Below are 21671 nucleotides of genomic sequence, written 5' to 3' on the forward strand. Positions count from 1 at the left end.
GGCCTGAAAATGGTTTTCCGTGGTTTACTATTTTCACACCAGACAAATGCTGGGGCTGTACCTTAATTAAGGCCACGGCCGCTTCCTTCCCACTCCTAGCCCTTTCCCGTCCCATCGTCGCCATAAGACCTCTCAGTGTCGGTGCGACGTAAAACAACTAGCAAAAAATATTTGTTTTATCATGTAGGGTAGGCTACTGTGGTTTCATACCGTATTTCTTTCTCTCCTTTCATGTTCGTGATTTTATCAAGTTAGTGTAAATATGGATTGATGGACAACATCAGGTTCATTAAAACAGACGTAATCAAGAAGAGCTTACAAGTGCAGCTTGCAGCGGAAAAAGACACACAACAGTTCGAAAACACTTCGAAAGTTCACGGAGCTCGAGAAAAACTGTAAACAACATCACAGTGGAACGAAAACTTCAAAATTAAACCTCAGTCAGTGCATAAACAGCAAAGTGTACTGAAGTAAATCAAATAATTCCCTCTGAATGTCATTTGGGAATGTCTACAATTATAATTATAATAAATTTCATTGCAAAGAACGGAAGTAGTTCACATTCTTACCCCACTGCCACAGCATAACGAAGGCCGATACAGTATTTCCGTAATGAAGAAGGAATGAGTTTCTTACCTGAAACACAGAACGAAAAGGGCCAGGTTAGCATTTCTAATGAATGACAAAACATAAATAAGGAATTATTCAATGATAGTCTACTAGGAATATTATGTCAGTCACGCTGTTTACCTGTAAAAACAACTAAAAAGAACATAGGAGAGCCAGCGCTAAAGAGGCAATATTTTATGGAATCGATTTCATGCGAGACGGATTGAGGAGGATGTACTTTTTAATATTTTAAGCGTATGGCTTTAGTACTGGGAGTGTCCGAGACCATATTCGGCTCACCAGTTCTGGAGAATTTTTTTTTTTTTTTTTTTTGCTATGGGCTTTACGTCGCACCGACACAGAAAGGTCTTATGGCGACGATAGGATAGGAAAGGCCTAGGAGTTGGAAGGAAGCGGCCGTGGCCTTAATTAAGGTACAGCCCCAGCATTTGCCTGGTGTGAAAATGGGAAACCACGGAAAACCATTTTCAGGGCTGCCGATAGTGGGATTCGAACCTACTATCTCCCGGATGCAAGCTCACAGCCGCGCGCCTCTACGCGCACGGCCAACTCGCCCGGTCTGGAGAAAATTATCATAATGATTGTTTGTTGCTTAAAGGGTCGGCCCTTGATTTATGTAAGATATAGCAAAATTAAATTACAGTTCACAATTTTACCCACTGTGCAGGTTTAAAAATATGATGAGGAAAATGATCATAATTTTAAAATAGGCCCTAATCAGTGGATCTAATTCGCAATGCCTTATTGTTCTATAAAACGAATAAAACAAATTATAATATAAAAAATTAAATGACGTACCTGTACTGACGTAAAAGTAAAATCATGTAGGCCTATATTATTCAGCTTAAAAGATAAAAAATATACCAACACATACAAATATGGATAAAAACCGCCAGAATAAAAAGTTAAAAATAAATAACTGTTAAAAACAATTTAAAAGTGCACTATCCGCCATAAAACGGATGACGAAGTTTCGCCAATTCTGCAGCTGCTTTTACTGGTACACCCCGTGGGGGTGAGCTACAACTACCGCTGTGTGATGGTGGCGTCTGTACGAGCTAGGAACGCGAAGGAAGAAAGTACCATGACAAATTTAAAACAAAAATGAGAAATTTACCAATAATTCGTACGTGTGTGACATAGGAATTAACCAATAACTTGCCAGGAGTAGAATGGGAAACCACGGAAAACCATTTCGAGGAATGTGGACGGGCGATTCAAACCCAGTCTCCCGAGGGCAGAGCTAGCAGCCGTGCCACAACGCACTGAGCTAACTTGTTCGGCTGAAGATGTGGTGGTGGTGGTGGTGGTGGTGGTGGTTACTGTTTTTAAGAGGAAGTAAAACTGAACAGCCATCCTTTCTTACCACTGAACCAAGGCAGAAATGGAAGATTTATTTACGTCGCCCCGACTCAGTCAGGTTTTATGGCGACCATGGGAGAGCAAAGGGCTAGGAGTTGGAAGGAAGCGGCCGTGGCCTTATTTATGGTACAGCCCCTGCATTTGCCTTCCGTGGAAATGGGAAACCATAATCCGGACTCAAACCCACTATTTCCTGAATGCAGGATGATAGCTACGCGGTCCAATAGGAGCGGCCAGTTGTTCGGTGGAAATGGAAGATGTCCCACACTTCCAAGAATAAGGGTATCAGCAAAGAAAGGGAAGTTCCATAGAGGGCGTGAAAATGAAAGACTCGCTGGGCCAGTCAAACATAATACCTTCGGGACGGAAAAAAACAAGTATCAACCAAGGGAAGTCTGATAGGAAAGAGGAAAGTGATCAGCGTGCCACATGTAAGTGGAAGCAATATCAGACTCTGCTAATTGACCCGTGGTCGACAATTCACGCCTTTGGGAGTTCCCCTTTCTTGTCTCTTACCCTTAGCGGCGATTTGAAATTAGAAGTGGAAAGGGGGTGGGGGTGCACAAAAAACTGCAGGATCAGAAAGAACGCGACAAAATGTTGAAGTTTTATATGCCCTCTGAGCGCATTTTGACAGAGAGGTAAAGGTTCACAGTCTAACAACTTAACTGCGGCAATAATAGTTTCTTTCAGATTTTTATCCAATATCATATTGAACCCATGACCTTTGTGCCCTAAGAACATTATGCATAAATTAACAATCATTTAAAAGTTGGATTCTTGAGCATGGATTTGACACGTGACGAGGGGGTGATTACCTTCGGTCCCACGCTCTGGGGTACGTGACGTCAGCCACACGTGTCAACGGCGGAAGAATCTCAAGTCATTTTTGTGAACTATTTCAAAGCGCGTGTACATGGCGTGATCTAAGCCAAGTCAAAAAAAATATAGTGCCTATCAAAGGAAGTCAATCATCTCACAAATCGAACCCGTACAAATTTTAAATGTCCATGAACACCACCGCCAGAAATGTAGCAAGCATGTAGTCACTTTCAAAACTCTTGAAATTACAGTTTAGTTAAGTCAGAAAATTTATAGAAATTTTCTTGGCGGCAAAGGGAGATATCCGAAGAGAGGGGGTAACTGCCATAAATATGAAGGGACGCCATGACGAAGTCTCCTTCTCCGGCATTTGTGATACAAAGCGGACGAAAAATTGTTGAGCTGCTCTGCGAAATCAAACCAACGAAAGTAGACTGAGTTCAACTGCAGATTTTAGCCATTGTGGCTAGGTCTTGTCTCCATGAGGAGATAGTTTTCTTGAGTGAAATAATTGTACCAGATAGGACGGTCAAAGTACTGAATAAATTATAATGTGATTAAGTAATTCGTGTGCGAAAATAATTATAGTCCATCGTGTGCGCTCAGCAAACAAGTGAAGGGTATTTTCTCTTTTTTTAATGCTTTATTCCAGGAAACCTGAAGAAAATTAATAATGAACTGTGAAGCCATGAATGTAAAAATGGCTACATAAAATGCCAGGGTCGCAGGTGAGCCCTATGACGAACAATGGTGTGACTACATGAGGTAGGTGATTTTCCATCTTACTACCTCTTGTATCTTGTCTCATGATCTCTAAAAGTGTATTTCAATGGGGATATACGACGCAGTGGTCACCCCTACTAAGTTTTGTAAATGTGAGAGTACGACTAAAAGAGTCATTTGTTTTATTTCCCACTTGGATAAATTTTTGAAGTCTTGCGAGTGCCGTATAATGTTGTAAAAGTTATTGAATAGGGTTTCGAAGTGATATCACGTCCAATGTAGATCGTCATCCGTGTGAGTGTACTGCCTATATGTTGTGATGTCAAATTAAGATGTTCATTCGACGTAAAATTTTTCTGTCTGCAATTTGACGTTAATAATAATAATCCATGGTTACTCATTTTCAATCGAGTGGAAGCGCGCTGTCGGGTGAGAATCTAGGGTGATGAATATGGTCACGGAGAGAAACGTTTTTCTAGGCCCATTTTAAACTGTGTGACTGACAATAAAAGATCTAGTAGAATGTTTCAGTCATTTTCTCGTAAAAATCAAGTTATTAAATACGATATCCTTTATGCGAAGTTATTCGTGATTAATGCATTGTGCGATATTAGACGTCGAGATTTCTAGTAAGGATTTTATTCCAGTTCTTTGTCGATGATAATTGTGGAGCTGGGAAACAGAGGTTAGTTTTGTTGATATGAGATTTGTGAATCAGGTTGGACCTGTCATTGAAGCCAGGACATGGATGCCCGAGGAATGTTTTCTATGAGTTGAGATGAGATGTGCGAATCAGGTTAGAGTCCTGTCATTGAAGCCGGGACACGATAGCCCGAGGTATATTTTATAATGTTGGGAATGTAAAGAAATTCATAGAAATCCATAGCGGTATTAATTGGCGACGCGTATAATTAGTGTGGGCATCTTGAAGCATAATCTGTGCCTTTTGTTGGTTAGAATATCGTATTTGTTTAATTATGTCGGCAGAGTTTAAAGGAGAGCATTTTGAGAAGCCAGTCAACTGGAATAAACCAGGTGTTTCATGTAACTGCCAAGCGAACTTGGGGGACGAGAGGCCTCAGCTGTGAAAACGGGACAGGCGTGGAATTGAGATTGTACTGTATTCTCGGCCGGGGAAAACGTTAAAATGCTGGATTTAGTTGAAATTCATAGCCGGTAATGATCTGAGTATTGTGAAATACTGTAATTGGGGACGTAATGAACATTTGAAATCACGAACTTTGAGTATAAGGAACAGAGTAACCAAATTCAGGGTTGTCCAAAATATAGAGCGATGGTTGTGATGAACGGTTTGTCTGTGAGGGGTGTGCAAAATTCATAATGGTATGACGAGAGATGACATCGTAATTATATGGCGAGTTGTTTGGTTGTACGTAGATTCTTAGGATATCCAAGTGTTAATAACGGTTAGGACTAGATTAGATTTTAAAGTGTGATATCATGAGACAAGATATATAACTGGACATGAATTATGTAACAATTCTTTTCCAGCCAGATAAATATCACAAGATTGAATTTACGTCACAGCTACGTAGGAATTTGTGAAGAAACCAGAGTCCGCGGAGATAAAATTTGTTGTTCGTTAACATTTCGTCAAATCATTTATTTAATTATTAAATTCAGTGAAACCGCATTTGAAATAACTTTAATCAAGCGAATAACTTGGAGATGCATTCTGGAAATTTTAGTTTGTTTTTCTGGGGGAATATTTAAATATAAAGTAACGATTAAAGGGACATATCCGAAGGAAATGGATTTTACTGCCACAAAGTTTGTGAGCATTGCTATTGTTGTAATTATTGAACTTTGATTGATTGAGCAGTGAATGTGCTGGGGATAGTAAAGTGGAAACTTTGGTCATCAACCGATGTAACTTAATTGTGTTTAGCCTTCAGCCTAGAAACTTGGATGGTCAGGGGGTCATCAACCTCAGTTACTTAAATTAGGGCCATATGCCATTGTAGCATCATTTCCTTGCGGTCATCATCCACAATGACTTTAAAATAACTTAGAAGATTAGATGTCGGTCCATGACATAGACACAGGTCACATCGATTCAATTAAGGGTCCATGCCGTAGAACTACTGTGTGGCACACACCGATTGGACTGCGTTAATTATACCCAGAGTGAAGAGTTCGTGTTACGAGGGCTGGACCATAACGAATCACTATGATGGTACATGGGGTCTCACATGGAAGCCGAATTTAAGGATTTCCAGACTTTCCTTTCTTAAATGATTAATAATTGAGACAATGGTTTCTAGTATGAATGCCCGTCAGGCAGTTACGTTAAAGTCTCACACCAGTGTTCTGACGTTTATGTAAAAATGATTGTGGTGTCCAGTGGACACAATTGACTTCTATTATACCGTTGACATATCAGATTGCTTCAGAATTTTCCTGAATAAATAGGAATCTTTTAAATAGACCTTTCATTCCAGTAGATAGATTAGAATTACTGAACCCTACCTTTACCTCAGCAAGTGACGAAGAACCCGATACGACCCAAGAGACAGATCTCATGAACTTTGCTGATAGGTAAGAAAGGTAGGTATCCCTCAATATGGACCGAAGGGTTCAATATAATAAAACTTTCACCAAAGGAACAATAATTTCACATGTATTACAATTAAATATAAGTCTAGCGTGATTATACTATTACAGTCATTTAGTATATTTGACTACACACTAACCGAATGAGCCTGGCCGACCATGACATTGGCAGAAATATACCCCTGCTACCTTTCCTCACAGCACATGCTACACTCAGCAGCGCGAGTCTGCACTACTTGTTGTGGCGCTATACGAATCAGCCGCGACACATGACAATTTGTGGCTATTCCCGCCATGTATTTTTCTCGGTAATTAAAGTCAAGACTTAGCGGATAAGACAACATGGTATATACATTTAAAAACATCCTATAAGTCCTAGTTTCAAGCGGCTAAAATGGAATACAAATATAATGCTTTCGTCAGAAAGTGGTTGCCACCCCCACTCGCCGCCACTGTATCTGACGACGGACTGCGGATGCCGTGGATATAACTACCACCACCACCACGCACAGGGAGAGAGTAGAAGAGGATATGTTACCCAGGAGAATAATGGACTGAGCCATGGAGGGTAAGAGAAGCACAGGGAGACAAGTCATCAGCCCGGAAGCTGGTTGGATCCTCAAAGAACACCACCAAAGGCTATCGAGATATAGGTAAAGAGCAAAAGCCTATGGCGGCGCTATAATGAGGAGCACAACGCATGACGTGGAGCGAAGTAGTTTGCGGGTTGTTTTCCTCACTGAGCCGTATAAATCTATTGCTGCACGACCGACGCTGTGAGTAGCAACTTCCCTCACAGTTCAATATCGATATCTTAATTGCTGAAAACTGTGCCATCTTCTTCTTCCACTGCATTTCCGACACGTGTGGTGTCGCGAGTGCGACTGTGTTACACATGTGGACATGGCCCTGTTTTATGGTCAAACGCCCCTCCTGACGCCAATCCTACCTAGACGGATGTAATAACTGATGAGAGTTTGTTTGGTGGTAGGGTGGTGTCTGAATATGAAGAGGAGTGTGTTGGGACAAACACAAACACCCAGTCCCCAAGCCATATGAATTAAATAAATAATATTATTGGTTTTACGTCCCATTAACGGCTTATACGATTTTTGAAGACGCCGAGGTGTCGGAATTTAGTCCGTCAGTTCTTTTACGTGCCAGTAAATCTATCAACACAAGGCTGACGTATTTAAGCACCGTCAAATACCACCGAACTGAGCCACAGTCGAATCTGCCAAGTTGGGGTGAGAAGGACAGCGCCTTAACCGTCTGAACCACTCAGCCCAGCGAGAAGAATTAATCAGACGCGATTAAAATAAACGACCCGGCCGGGAATCGAACCCGAGATCATCTGAACTGATGGCCTCAGCGCTGAAAACCGTTTCGTTTTAATTAAATTATAGATATATGGATGTGCACACACTGTCGATCACTGGCAGAAGGGCGGCCCTCACGTCCATACGCACAGGTCGTTTTCCGAATGTGATTCATTACTTAGGACCAGGGGCATGATTTTTTTCGTATTAATTTATATTCGATTTCGCGAAAAGGAAACAATTTTTCACGTTATTTCGCGAAATAGGACTGACCCCCTCGTTTTAATCCTTTCCTAAAGTAATTCATTACAAGTTTAATTCGTGAGATTTGTGAATTATTTGTGTGTAAGATAGATAAAGAGAAGCAATTACCGTTTCGCCCTACATGGCCGTAGCTTTCACCTTATATGGCCGTATCATTTAGAGAAGAGATACGAAGAGATACTTCTGTCGAAATGAGAAATCTTTATTCCGTCTTCTGTTTCCCTTCATACGCGTGATAGTGGAATACACTTTCAAAATCGCTATTTTCCATGAATTTCGCTGCGTTTTCGAACTTATCGCAAAATAAGTAAATGTCGCTTCAACCTGGTCTTTTCGCTTTAATTCGCTGTAATTCGCGAAAGCAAAATCACTAATTTCTTAACCAAAATCATATGATTCGTTAAAATATTTCAAAATCGCTTCAAAACTTTTTTTTTTGGTCGCGTTTATTGTTAATGCGGAAAGTCATGATTCTACTTAGAACCAAGTTCTTCAGCTTCACACCGACACAGCCATAAATGAAACTGGGACTTCAGTAGAAGGTACACTTTGCTCTGACGTGTGCTATAAGACAGATGCAAAAATACTACACGTATCAAGGACTAGGAACTGGCGTACCTGTCCATTACCCCTCCAGTTATAACACGTGCCATGTCTGCACAAGAGGAACCCGGAAATGTTGCGAGCAGCACACAGGAAGGTTAAAGCAGAACTCACCATCTCGGAGCACGCAACCTTTTGCCCTCAGGTCCAACATCTGGAGTATCGGAGGGAGTATTATCGATGTTTCACGTGACGATAACTAATTAAATAAAGCATTGAGTTCCTACTCGCCTCAAAGTTCAACATCGATATCTTATCGAGAATTCTCAACAATGTTATTCGACAAACACAAATCGAACAAAAGAGGAATACCTTTAATATTAAAGTTAGAATTATAAAATATAGCTGTTCCTTTCGTAGCTTACAATTTTAACACGTCTGTTTGGAGTGATTTATATTTAGAAGCATAACTTCTCCACTGATTATCAAACGAAAAAATGATAATCTGCTTGCTGACAGTTTAAAGAGAGGCTTTTAAAATTAAAACTGACTGACTCCTTTTTACAAATATGTTATCCTCAACATTAACAACCGGATCCCGTGAGATCTCCGAAGTTAAGCAACATTGGGCGTGGTCAGGAGTTGGATGGGTTGCCACGCGCTGTTGGTGGGGGGGTAAAGGAATGGAGGAGCGGAAAGGAACTGGCCACCCTACCGCACGTAAACTCCGACTCAGGAACACCTCTGCGGAGGATCGGTCCTGCCTTCGGGCAGAATAACCCTTACCTTACCAACACTAACATTAAGCGTCAACGACACCCCGCGTCCAGGTTAAGTTCATTATAAAGGATCAAGGGGCCCAACAATGACGTCAACAGCCCCTATTTATTATTATTATTATTATTATTATTATTATTATTATTATTATTATTATTATTTCGTATAGGCCAACTAAGGACTACGATATTTAACCACTGCGTTTGTGGTGGGGTTTGATGTTTGCCCAGTGATTGCGCATCCTCTGGCAGGGTTGTTCTTTCCTCTCCTTTGTCCAGAGGGTACAGTTGGGGACAAAACATGACGGCCTCAGTTCCTAGAAGCGAGCTGGAAGCCAGTGGTCAATCACACCCTGCTGAGTTAGTAAGTTCTAAGTGATCCTTGTTTGTTATCGAGAGGCTGCCAAACCACTTTCTTCCCGACTCTCTGTAGTATTTACCCTTTCTTCGTGTAGAGTGCAGTAGCCGATTTGGCAACTCTGGCTGCAGTAGATGTAGTAAATCCCATAAGTCGCTAATAGACACCGAACTGCCGCTGGAAAGTACTGGTGTGAGGCGAGATCGTCTTCCTTCTTGGTGGTTTAACTTGGAACCTCTTTAGTTTAAGCACCCTCCTGAAAGATGTCCGGTCTTTTAAGTCTCGTTCTGTTCCTCCCAGTTCTTGCAGATTTTTATTTACTTCCATCAACCATGGTGACTCGGTCTTACTCTTTTGGCAGTAAACGAGAAGCTGGTTGGTCAATTTGGCGTGATGCATCCTGTAGACGTGTCCATTAAATGCAGGCGTCTCTTCGTGGCCACGTCCGTGATTTTTTCACATATTATTATTATTATTATTATTATTATTATTATTATTATTATTAGTAGTAGTAGTAGTAGTAGTAGTAGTAGCGAATTCTCCCAATATTGGAAGTCGTTAAGCAAATAATTCAATCACTTCCTTTGGGGGTTCTTCTTGTTTTTCCTCTAGGTTTTCATTCTTTCCGAGAAGGCTTGTTTACGTTCTTCCGACCACTTTGGTCTGTACTGTTCTTGTTGTGGTTGTTCTGATGTAACTTCCCAGTTGTTTACTTTGTGTTTAAAGATGTCCCTTTCTAGGATGTCTCTTGATCTTACGTTTGCGCTTTTGATGTCCTTTCGAAGTTCGTTAAGCAACGGTGTTGAGTTATTAAGCGAGGTTACATAAATTATTATCATTTATGTCAATCGATTTTCTGGTAATCTTGTGAGATGACCGAAGAATTTCATTCGTCTTTTCCTAATGTCAATTTCGATGTTTGGGAAGTTGTTTTGATTGATTGTAATCTGTAAACCTTCTTGGATGTACCTTGCTCCTAAGATTTTCCTAATGATCTTCCTCTCTTTTTTATTTTTTCAAGTTCTTGCTTTCTGTTGAGTACCAGTGTTTCGCATGCGTAAAGGACTGTTGGTTTCATCACTGTGTTGTAATGCCGAATTTTTGTATGTCTTGACATGGATCTTTTGCTGTAGATGTTGTCCACTAACCCTAATTCTCTTTTAATTCTTTGGAGACGAATCTGTTGTGAGATCTTTTCAAGGCCTGTCGGTTCGATAAATTCTCCGAGGTATTTAACACGTTGGCTGCCAGAGCGGTACATTGTACCGCTGAGTGAGTGTCTCACGAGGCCACGGCTGTACAAAGTACCGCTGACAGGTGTTGCTATTTGACTTTCCCTGCCGGGCCGGCGGACCGCTGAGCCGTTGAATTCGCTATGCTAGCGTACCGCTATGGCCTCGGAGCAAATCCTGGCGTGCTTGGTTTCCAAGATATAGTCTTTATTTTTTTATTAATCCAACCTCCTTTTATTGGCAATATTTGAGTATATGTCCAATCAGTTTAGCCATGCGCTTAGGTATGCCGAGTTAGCTAACTCGCAAGCTCAAGAATTTGAAGATCGTGGGCGTGAATACTACTGTCGGGAAACCTGGTTATGGATTTCTGTGATTTCCCATTTTCACCCCAAGATTATGCTTACCTAATCAATAGGCCACACTGATTCCTTCCAAATTGTTGCACCCATACCTGAGCTGATTTTTACGGTTATCGCAATAAATTTAGCGTAAAAAGGAGCGTATTTGTATTTTCTAAATTGACAACATTCATTGAAAACATAGCAAAATTTTACATTACCGTTGAGCATTTGGCACGGAGTAGGCCCCTAAATAGGAAATAAATATCCTTCAAATTTAATTTGGTGAAGAGTTTTTTGTGTTGCAAAATGTAATAGACCAGTTTGACATGGACACTACTTACCAGAGATCTCATACTGAAGGGCTAGCGTCATTATCTTCCGAGTTCGAGAAGAAAACGGTTTCATTTTTATAACTAACTAAATAACTTAGAAATATCTCGCAAGTATTTCACACACACCGTACTGTAAAAGAATGAGTGCCTTGCGATTGTAGTCCTAAGCGCTAGTAAACAAATCGTGGCACGCTCTGTTATCTACAATGTGTACTATCAAGCGATGCAAGCTTCCGGTACCGCTAGACTGTACCGCTCTGGCCGTCAAGGCAAAACCATGCAGTGAACTTTTCTGTAGGGTCACGGCGGTACCTCGGGGTGCTGAGAATTTTTATTGTATTTCGTACGTACATTGAACACTTAAGTGAAATATCACTTCGAATTTTGCTTTACTAGTTATTTACTACATGCATAGTAGAAAAATGCTTTGGCCACCGGGACATTTCCTGCTATGTGTCCTGGCAGTCAACGTGTTAAAACAAGGGACTCTGGATTATTATTATTATTATTATTATTATTATTATTATTATTATTATTATTATTATTATTATTATTATTATTGAATTCTAAAGGAGTCAATTTTTTACACAGTATCTGTGACGTCGAAAGTTATCCGAGAGCGAGTCATCTGCTGTTAACTTAAAAAAAAAGGATAGCGATCCTTGTAAACAATGTAAGGAATCCCAACGAGGTAGGCTACAGCCCGCCACACGCCCCAGGCCGAGTTCTGGTTGGCTGCCTGATGGTGAACACTTGCTGTCACCCAGTGCTACTCGCAGCATTTTTTGCAGACCACTTCTTCGCCTGTCCTACTTACCAGATGAGATAACACAAGTTGCGCAAGGCAGGAAATGGCATTCTCTCTCTGTAATACACACACACATAAAGCGAACGAGCTCTTTATTTTAAGTTCAATACGAGATAAATGCCTACATCCGCACCGCTTTGTTTGAAGTAAGCGCTGGCCCACAGAGGTGTTGGATACAAGACTCGAGCTTAACAGAGGGCCTACCAGCAATGGCACTCTTCAAGAAACAACCAATGTTTTTAAGCAACTGAGGCGTGGTAGCAGAGTGGCATTGTCACTGGCTTCACACCAGTGAGTACGCGGTTCGTTTCTCGGCCAATGCATGTTGGATTATTGAAATGAAAAGTCACGTTCATGTGGTTCGGATTCCTCACTAAACTGGGTTCCCGTGCTTATGATTAGGGAAAGGCTTTTGCGGCACTAATAACTTAGAAGTCCGGCCCCGCGGTGTAGAGGGCAACGCGTCCGCCTGTCACCCGGCGGCACCGGTTTCGATTCCCGGCCGGCTCAGGGGCTTTTTATTGTAAATGATTAATATCCCTGGCCAGGGGACTCGGTGTTTGTATCGTCCTTAATGTTCCTTTCCTCACATTCAACACTGTACACTTCCGAAATTCCAATTACACGCAGGTTCGTATCATATGGTGCAATTAGTGGCAAAAGATAGACTGGGGTCCGTACGGCCATCAATACTGATGACACCCGACACCGTCACAGAACCCTGTCCGAATCGGTCGCCTTCCTGGACAACATTTGGCATGTACTGCTCACCACGGTGTCTCCATACACGTTGATGTCCATCACCCTCTCTCCCCAGCTGGCGGCCATCCACGATTTTCAGAAAAGAGGATTCTGTACATTTATTCATTCCATTATCAACATACAGCACTTGGCACTATAGGGGTAAGGAATTAATGCATGGCTCCTGATTTAAGGAGGCCCTAACGAACAGTTGGCACTACAACCGGGAGATACCAATCATACAATGAATAGCAGGAAACAAGCCGTTTCCGTCCATAAAATATCTCCGTACACAGCTGCAGCAAGTGAAGATGGCTACTTATATTTAACAGAATGGCAACGACACTACGTAGAGGATATTTCACGGAACGAGGATGGCGATGCTTCGCTCAGAATAACCCGACCTCCTCCGAGAGACTCACTCACGTGTAAACAAAAGGGAGCAAGGGGGAGAAAAACAAGCACTGAGGCACGAAGTTAGAAGGTGATGATGACATGCTAATCTCTTTTTATCGCGACGAAGTGGCTTCAATTTGCTACTGTATGCAGCGTTCGAAAAAATTCGCGCGGGCGAGCGGACAAAATCGGTGACGAGAGGTAAGGGAAAACTCAGATCCGGGTCATTTTATTGGCAAAATGTAGGACAACTGAACTGACAGTGCCGTCTTAACCAGGACTGGGCCGAGAGGAGAGGATGGGGGTCGAAAAAACTAGCATTCGTAGCGAAAAATTCCGTATTTACTGACAATTAGAGACTCTGAAAAAGGAAAAAAGTAAAAAGAAACGTTTCCCGTTGTGGAAAGCTAATGATCATGAATATGTCTTTTAATAAACGAAACTCTGCGTTAAAGACGCAGCATCTTTGGCGACGATGGGACAGGAAAGGTCTAGAAAAGGAAGGAAGCGCCCGTGGCCTTAAGGTACAGCCCCAGCATTTGCCTGGTGTGAAAATGAGAAACCACGGAAAACCATCTTCAGGGCTGTCGACAGTGTGGTTCGTACCCACTATCTCCCAGATGCAAGCTCACAGCTGCGCGCCCCTAATCGCACGGCCAACTCGCCCGGTTTTTCTGTGTTCAAAGATCTTAGTCTCACCTAAAGGACCAATATTAGGTGACAACTGCATGTGCTCAGTTTCGCCAAATAGCGCCTGCCTAGCCGAAGCTGTAAAGGCGTTCTCGGTTTTCCTGGAAGGACGGGGGTTTGATTCCCCGTTACGAAGTCGGAAAATGTAAGAAACGAGACTTTCACTTTGGGAGGTAAACATGGTCCTGAGGTTCACTCAGCCTACACCAAAAACGAGTATCAAGTTAATTCCTGGAGCATAGGTGGACGAGCGTACAACAAACCGCTCTACTTCACCAAGTGCCGAGGTTACGGATAGCAGAAGCCTTCCAAGGGTCTTCATGGTCTGTACGGACATAACTTTGCTTTTAACTTCCACCGAATGTCTCAATTACCGTGCCAGTTTGGCTCCAAAATTAAACTACTTAGTTATTGGACAGCTTCCACGAATAAAAGTATACGGGGGTTAACGGTCGAAGACGCCCATATCCACTGAAGTAAATCAACTACATATAAAATAAAAAGAGAACGAAATGGCTTCCAATCTCAACGAGCTGTACCAACAAGTCACACGGTAGAGAAACCGCCAACAAGGCGGTGTGCATTCTTTGTTCCAGGAAGCCGAGTTGAACTTCATAAAGTAAATAAAGGGAACCACACACACTCTGCAGTATTTTATTTCCTCGGATACACTCTATGCCCGAGTCACACATAAGAAGTGGGAGTAAACAAAACACCGCATGGCGCTCAGAATAACCAGACCACCTCAGAGCCTCCGGTAGGCATTGCACTGACTCGCCTGTAACATACGAGATGCTTTCCAAAAATAAGGAAACGGTCTTCATCAACACAAAAATACACGGTGTATGGTAATTACTGTCAAATATTTTGGGAACATACTAACATCAAAACGTTGAAAAACTTTCGTATAAAAATAGTCCTAAAACGCCTGGTTTCATGGTTACTCTGCTTTATTACTTACAAAAAAAAAAGGTAATAATACAAGTGATTGTTGATAGCAGGGTTAGGATTTTGATGACGTGTCATCTTTTAATTGGTTCAAAATAGACATTGCTAACTTGTAGGCTACATACAGGAGTGTAGTGTGATATGGAGCTGAAACATGGACATTAAGAAAGAAAGAAAGAAGGAAAGAAAGAAAGAAAGAAAGAAAGAAGTATTTCGAAAGTTTTGAAATATGGTTGTCGAGAAGAATGGAAAAAGTGAAGTGGGCAGATAAAGTGAGAAGTGCTGAAGTGCTAATATAAGTAGGAGAGAAGAGACACATGATGAAAACGATAAGGAAGAGGAAAATATCCTGGTTGGGTAACATACTACGGAGAAAGTGTTTTCAACCGAGGGTGGTGGAGGAAATAGTAGACGGAATAAAAGGAAGAGGAAGAAGAAGGTTTGGAATGTTAACAGATGTCAAACAAGGGAGAAGCTATGAACAACTGAGACAAGATGCTCAGGACAGAGAATCATGGAGGATGTACCGTTGATGCCCGTCTCAAGACAGATTCAATAAGAATACAGAAATCCTGATCATAGTTTCCACATTGTAGAAATGGTAATTTATTTAGTCATTTTTTGCATTTTGTATTTTAGGTCATTTTCTAAAATTATGCATCATTATTTGGTCATTTTATGGAATGTGTTATACTATTTTATACTTTTTGAGTCGTTTTCTTACATGTTTGAGGATTTTGAAGCATTTACGCCTGTGGTGTTGTACATTATCGCAACTTTAAGTGAGGATGAATACGGTGACTTGAGAATCTTCACAACGCGTCAGTCTGGGAACTAAAAAAAACTTTGTTCACCACTTACTCTTTGGAAATGTCCACATTCCAGGAGAGACACCTCCAATTGGAGAAGTCCTCCTCGCGAACAGTCGAGATTTTCTTCTGAAGACGTGGAGCGATGTTGTCTGTGAAACGTAAATAATTTCACTTTGTTTTCCTGACATGCCAAAAGGCCAAAAGATATAGGCTATACCAACTTGATTAGTAAATTGATTCTAACATTTCATTTCAAATTGTCATTTTTTAAAGTGCAGAGCGACGGCGGGTTAACGCTTGTATCAATGCTAACGGAGGGAATTTTAAACACGTTCCCTTCGTGTGTGCTTCCCATTATTAACGTAATATATTTTCTCCTTCTACGTGCTAGGAATGCATCCTCAAAGTTTGGCCTACCTTTTTGTTACACCCTGTATATTGTTGATGCCGAAGTGGTTTTTATTTGAGCTTTTTTCAATATAAATTTTGGCTTCCTGTCCCATCCACCATTTAACTAGCTACAACTTAGTATGTTTCTTATTATTAATTATGAATTGACTTGATGAAGATGATCACAAAACACTCAGCCTCCTAGCCGGAGAAATTAACCAGACGAAGTTAAAATCCCCGACCTGCCCGAAAATCGAACCCGGGCCCTTGTGACCAAAGGCCAGCACGCTAACCATTTAGCCAACTATTTGAGCTTTTCGTGGGATTAGTTGGTCTGTTTGTAATCTGTTATTAAGAAACGGTCCTTCATTTCTGGGCCCTGTGGGTGTTATCGCCCGGTCTAGAAAATCAGTATAACGACCGAGAGGTCATGCGTTACCTCGTAAACTGCAGGCCTTCGGGCTGAGCAGCAGTCGCTTGGTAGGCCAAGGCCGGTCACGGCTGTAGTGTCATGGGGTTGGTTTGTCGGTGTTTCATCATCATCATCATCATCATCATCATCATCATCATCATCATCATCATCATCATCATGGCGCGCAGGTCGCCTACGGGTGTCAAATCGAAAGACCTGCACCTGGCGAGCCGAACATGTCCTCGGACACTCCCGGCACTAGAAGCCATACGCCATTTCATATTTCAACACAGCCTAATATCACGAAAGAAGAGAAAAGCTTCTCAGAAATAGTTTTGGTCGAGATATTTTCTTTCCATTAAGCAGGTCTTGTTGCTTGGTAATGAGCTGAAACCGTTGGTCATTTTTGGAACTCGAAACTCTCCCGGTTTCTGGAGTGGAACGATGATTCATATCATATTTACAATTATTCGTAAGACAGAATCCAAAGGGCTCCTTTTAAAGAGAGACACAGCGTTCAAAATAGTGGAGTAAGACAGGTGCCAAGCATATTAGTCAGTTTATTCACAGAGGTATAATTGAGGTTCCGGATAATCGACACTCTATTGTACATGAAACCTGTCCGAGTGCCAACATCTCCACTGCACTGAAACAAGGCCACACTTTGATGCACAGCGTGGACTTCCACCTCACATACTGTATCATCATACGCATTCTTAGAAGGGTAAAGACACTAATTCTAGAACCACAAGCTCAGTGAAATGCTGGCACACCAAATTACCAAAGTTCTATAAAACCTCAGATCGGCAAAGATAAAGAACTACCTATCACTACCAAACAGCGTAAACTGGAATATTCCGGTGACATTATGCGGATTAAACAGCGATACCGCATACTGCAACTCGTGATCTAAGGAAAACGAGAAGAGGCATGGCATTTTATATCTCAGGAAACTACGACAATGGTTCAGACTGTCATCCACCGACCTCTTAAGAGGGTAGTTATGACGATGCTTCGAACCAAACAGGGAAAAAAGAAAAGTCCTTGTTCGCGTTGGTATTATTATTATTATTATTATTCATTCATTCATTCAACTTCGCTAATCGGCCAACTAGGGACCACGATAAGCCTCACTTTACATTCTGGCATTTGTTCGTCTTTCGCTTGATCCACATCGTCTTCATTAGCTCACTGTGTTTAGCACGACGTTCTTCTGTCCATTTAGCACCAGTTGCCCGTTTTTCGTCCCGGAAAGTCCCAAAAGTCTTGATGACTGCTCTGAAAAGATTTCGGTCTTGTGCATCTTCTGCTTGTAGGCCCAGTTCTTTAAGATCTTTCTTGACATTAACGTACCATGGCATTGCCGTTTTTGGTTTTGCGTCAAATATACTGAAGATACGTTTCGTCCATCGAGAGTCGATCATCCGTCGTATATGACCGTAGAAACGAACTCTGCCTTTACGCATTGTGTCCGTGAACTTCTCTATCTTAGAGTATACTTCTTGCCTGGATTTTCTAATGTAGATGCCATTTTTGTAGTTTGGACCAAGTATGGTGTGTAAGATCTTTCTTTCTTTCTTTCCTCTCTAAATCCGCAAGCAAACATTTCTCGGACAGGATAAGGCATTCAGATGCATACAGTGACACTGGTTTGATGACAGTGTTGTAGTGACGAATTTTTGTGTTCAGGGAAAAGCACTTTTATTATTTATTTTTTATTATTATTTTTATTATTATTATTATTATTATTATTATTATTATTATTAATAATAGACGAGAAGAAATTAAATGGCGTATGGCTTTTAGTGCCGGGAGTGTCCGAGGACATATTCGGCTCGCCAGGTGCAGGTCTTTTGAACTGACTCCTGTAGGCGACCTGCGCGTCGTGATGAGGATGAAATGATGATGAAGACAACACATACACCCAGCCCTCGTGCCAGCGAAATTAACCAATGATGGTTAAAATTCCCGAACCTGCCGGGAATCGAACCCGGGACCCCTGTGGCCAAAGGCCAGCACGCTAACCATTTAGTCATGGAGCCGGACATAGATGAGATGTCTTATCGCCACGAGGAAGAGGATAGAATGTTCCTCATTTCGAATTAGTGGAGAAGGCGGAGGGTCAGAAACACTTGCTGAGGCGTCGAGCAATCATAGCGATTCTATTTACACGACGAAGAGAGTTAAGCCTGTTTTACACCATTAATTTTTATCTAACTTCGTAAGAATTTTCAATAATTTACAAGTTTACTTGTCAAATCACGTGCAATACTTGAGAAATCTGGAGAAGTCTTGAAAGTGAATTACAACATGTTCTAATCGGTCAAAGAATTGCCGAGTCTTTGCCGGAAATGATCAATGGAATTCGAGTTTTAACAGAGCGCGCTAGGGCCGCTAGGCATGCTGGGGATCAAAGCAACAAAAATGGCTTTGTCTTCATGGCTGAGGGATGTTGTGTTGCTAAATATGAGATAAGTCTTTGACTATACAGTATTCTGTGGGTCCCGTATAGTACCACAACAAACGGCAGCGTACGAGAAGATTACAAGAGAAATATTGCAAGGAAGTGAACAGCTTTTATGTTTATTACCGTTCGGTAACCTGTAAGTGAACACTATGAGCAATGTTCGATTTATGACGATCTTCGCATATTATTATTATTATTATTATTATTATTATTATTATTATTATTATTATTATTATTATTATTATTATTATTATTATTATTATTATTATTATTATTATTATTATTATTATTATTATTGGAGCGAGTATACAATATTCATTGCACGCAGATGTATCAGACATTTTAGAAGTAATAATAATTCCAAGGAGTTCGCATATTGAAAATATGACAGAGGAGTTGTATAAAAATGAAATGGCGTATGGATTTTTGCGCCGGGAGTGTCCGACGTCATGTTCGGCTCGCCAGGTGTAGGTCTTTTGATTTGACTCCCATAGGCGGCCAGCACGTTGTGACAAGGATGAAATGTTGATTAAGACGACACATACACCCAGCCCCCGTGCCTGCGAAATTAACCAATGATGGTTAGAATTTCCGACTCTGTCGGGAATACAACCCGGGACTTGTGTCACCAAAGAACAGCACGCTAACCATTTAGCCATGGAGCCGAACAGCAGCTGTATAAGGAACAACATACTGAGTACCTATTCACTATGGCAATCGTGAACGTCGACAACTGAACCAAGGATTGCTCAACGGAGCAACCTCGCATGTATTCACTTCCTCCACGAGAAGTGCGTCGTGTATATCGAAGAATAGGACAATGCACCACACTTATAAATGAATTATGAACGAGAACTAAGCCGCTCAGTCTTCTAACGCAGTTCTTTGACCCCTATGGATATGCGGTCTGACGGTACTTCCGTTCCAAGACGCGGGTTCCTCGTAACAGGGAATGTGATTCATACCTGGGTGCAACATTGGAAGGAGTGAATCATTCAACACTAGTTGTGAGAATGAAAACGTAAGAAATGGAAGGAGCAAACGTACACAAAACTTCATGCTCTGATGAGTATCCACTGTAATGATGTGAACCATCGGGGGCCTGTTCTACGAACGCACTTTGCAATAATTGCAAAGTACAAAGTTTTTCTGTTCCACCACGATCTAGGCATTATTTTTGAATTCCTTCGCAAAGTGAAAAGTCTTTGCGTAAGAGTGAATCGATCAAGTTTATTCCATGAACAAACTTTATAATACTCCATGGTTTTAATGCTTTACTTTTTACGGTGAAGACGATATAATTGTGGTACCGCTAATTTTAATGTTTTGATTTTTGATAATGGACAGAAGGATAATTACAAGAAGCTGGATGTGCTAGAAGTTGTCAAGGAGAAACGGAACATCCTTTTTTAGCAAGTTTATAAATAATATTGAGAGAATGATGCCCATGTCTATTGACAAACCTCTTCGTGCTCAGTAGGGGCACACAAATTAACGAGAATACGGCCAACACTCCCACACAGAGAAGAAATGCCACCCGTCATTAGACATTATTTCGCTATATTATGTAGATTATCAGGTCAACGTACTATGTTAGAAAATATTACATTTAATATAGCATCTACGATTTTAGTAACAGTTTTGCAAATAGTGATTTTGTGTCCCATGCATTGCTGCTACACCGTGCAGCTGGGCACCATTTCCTCACCAATAAGAAGGATAAGAAGAATTTGTTCCTTTTTCCGAAAGGGATTGACATTTTTTTTTTTGCTGAGGGTTTCAATAAATTACCAATCGTTTAAACAATATAATCAGCTTGTATTGGGGTAACACGAAAACACTCGCGAAATTCCGTCGAAGTGAGGTTATGAAATTTAATCTTGTCTTTGTACATTCTCTTGTTGGATTCATCACTGTCCTCACTTCGTGATAACAAAAGCTCTCGCCGTAACATGTTTATATCACAAAATCAAATTCTACACCAAGAAGCTAGTGTAGATACTTGTTAATTAACAGCTGAAAAAGGAATCGACTCTTTGCAAGATTTCTGAAAACAGTTCACTTCATTGCTTTGCACTTAGCATTTCTGTACCGATGGAGGAACGTAACAGGCTTGAAAAGTGAAAAGATTCCTAACTTTCCACTTTTCACTTTGGAAGACAAATCTGAAAAGTGATGGTGGAACTAAATGTGAACTGAAAAGTGCAACGTGAAAAGTGAAAAGTTGCAAAGTTCGTTCGTGGAACTACATTTCTGGACATTCCCGTTGCAACGGTGTATCGAATGAATGAAGAGAACTAACGCAAGCATATTTCCTTCTCTGGAGATTAACTGGAATAGCAGCGCGGTGCAGTGTTCGTGAACATTGTCTCCAACGGTTACGTGCCATATGCGACCGCGCCGTATGCGACCCGGCCATTATCGTGCCAATAGCGACCGAGCGGATAAGCATCGTGCCGCATGCGACCCATCAAACACTTACAATTGATCTGCATTAAGGGCTGTCACCAAGTGGCAGATTGCTTATAAGTAGCTAACTTGGTCTTTTCTAAAATAATGGTCTGACTCCATTGTTAACAGGTTCGAGTGCCGTTGGTCGAAAGAAAAATATAATAATATTGTTGGCTTTACGTCCCAGTAACTACTTTTATGGTTTAAGGAGACGCCGAGGTGCTGAAATTTAGTCCCGCAGGACTTATTTTACGTGCCAGTAAATCCACCGACACAA

This window comes from Anabrus simplex, chromosome 6, assembly GCF_040414725.1.
Source record: "Anabrus simplex isolate iqAnaSimp1 chromosome 6, ASM4041472v1, whole genome shotgun sequence".
Lineage (NCBI taxonomy): Eukaryota > Metazoa > Arthropoda > Insecta > Orthoptera > Tettigoniidae > Anabrus > Anabrus simplex.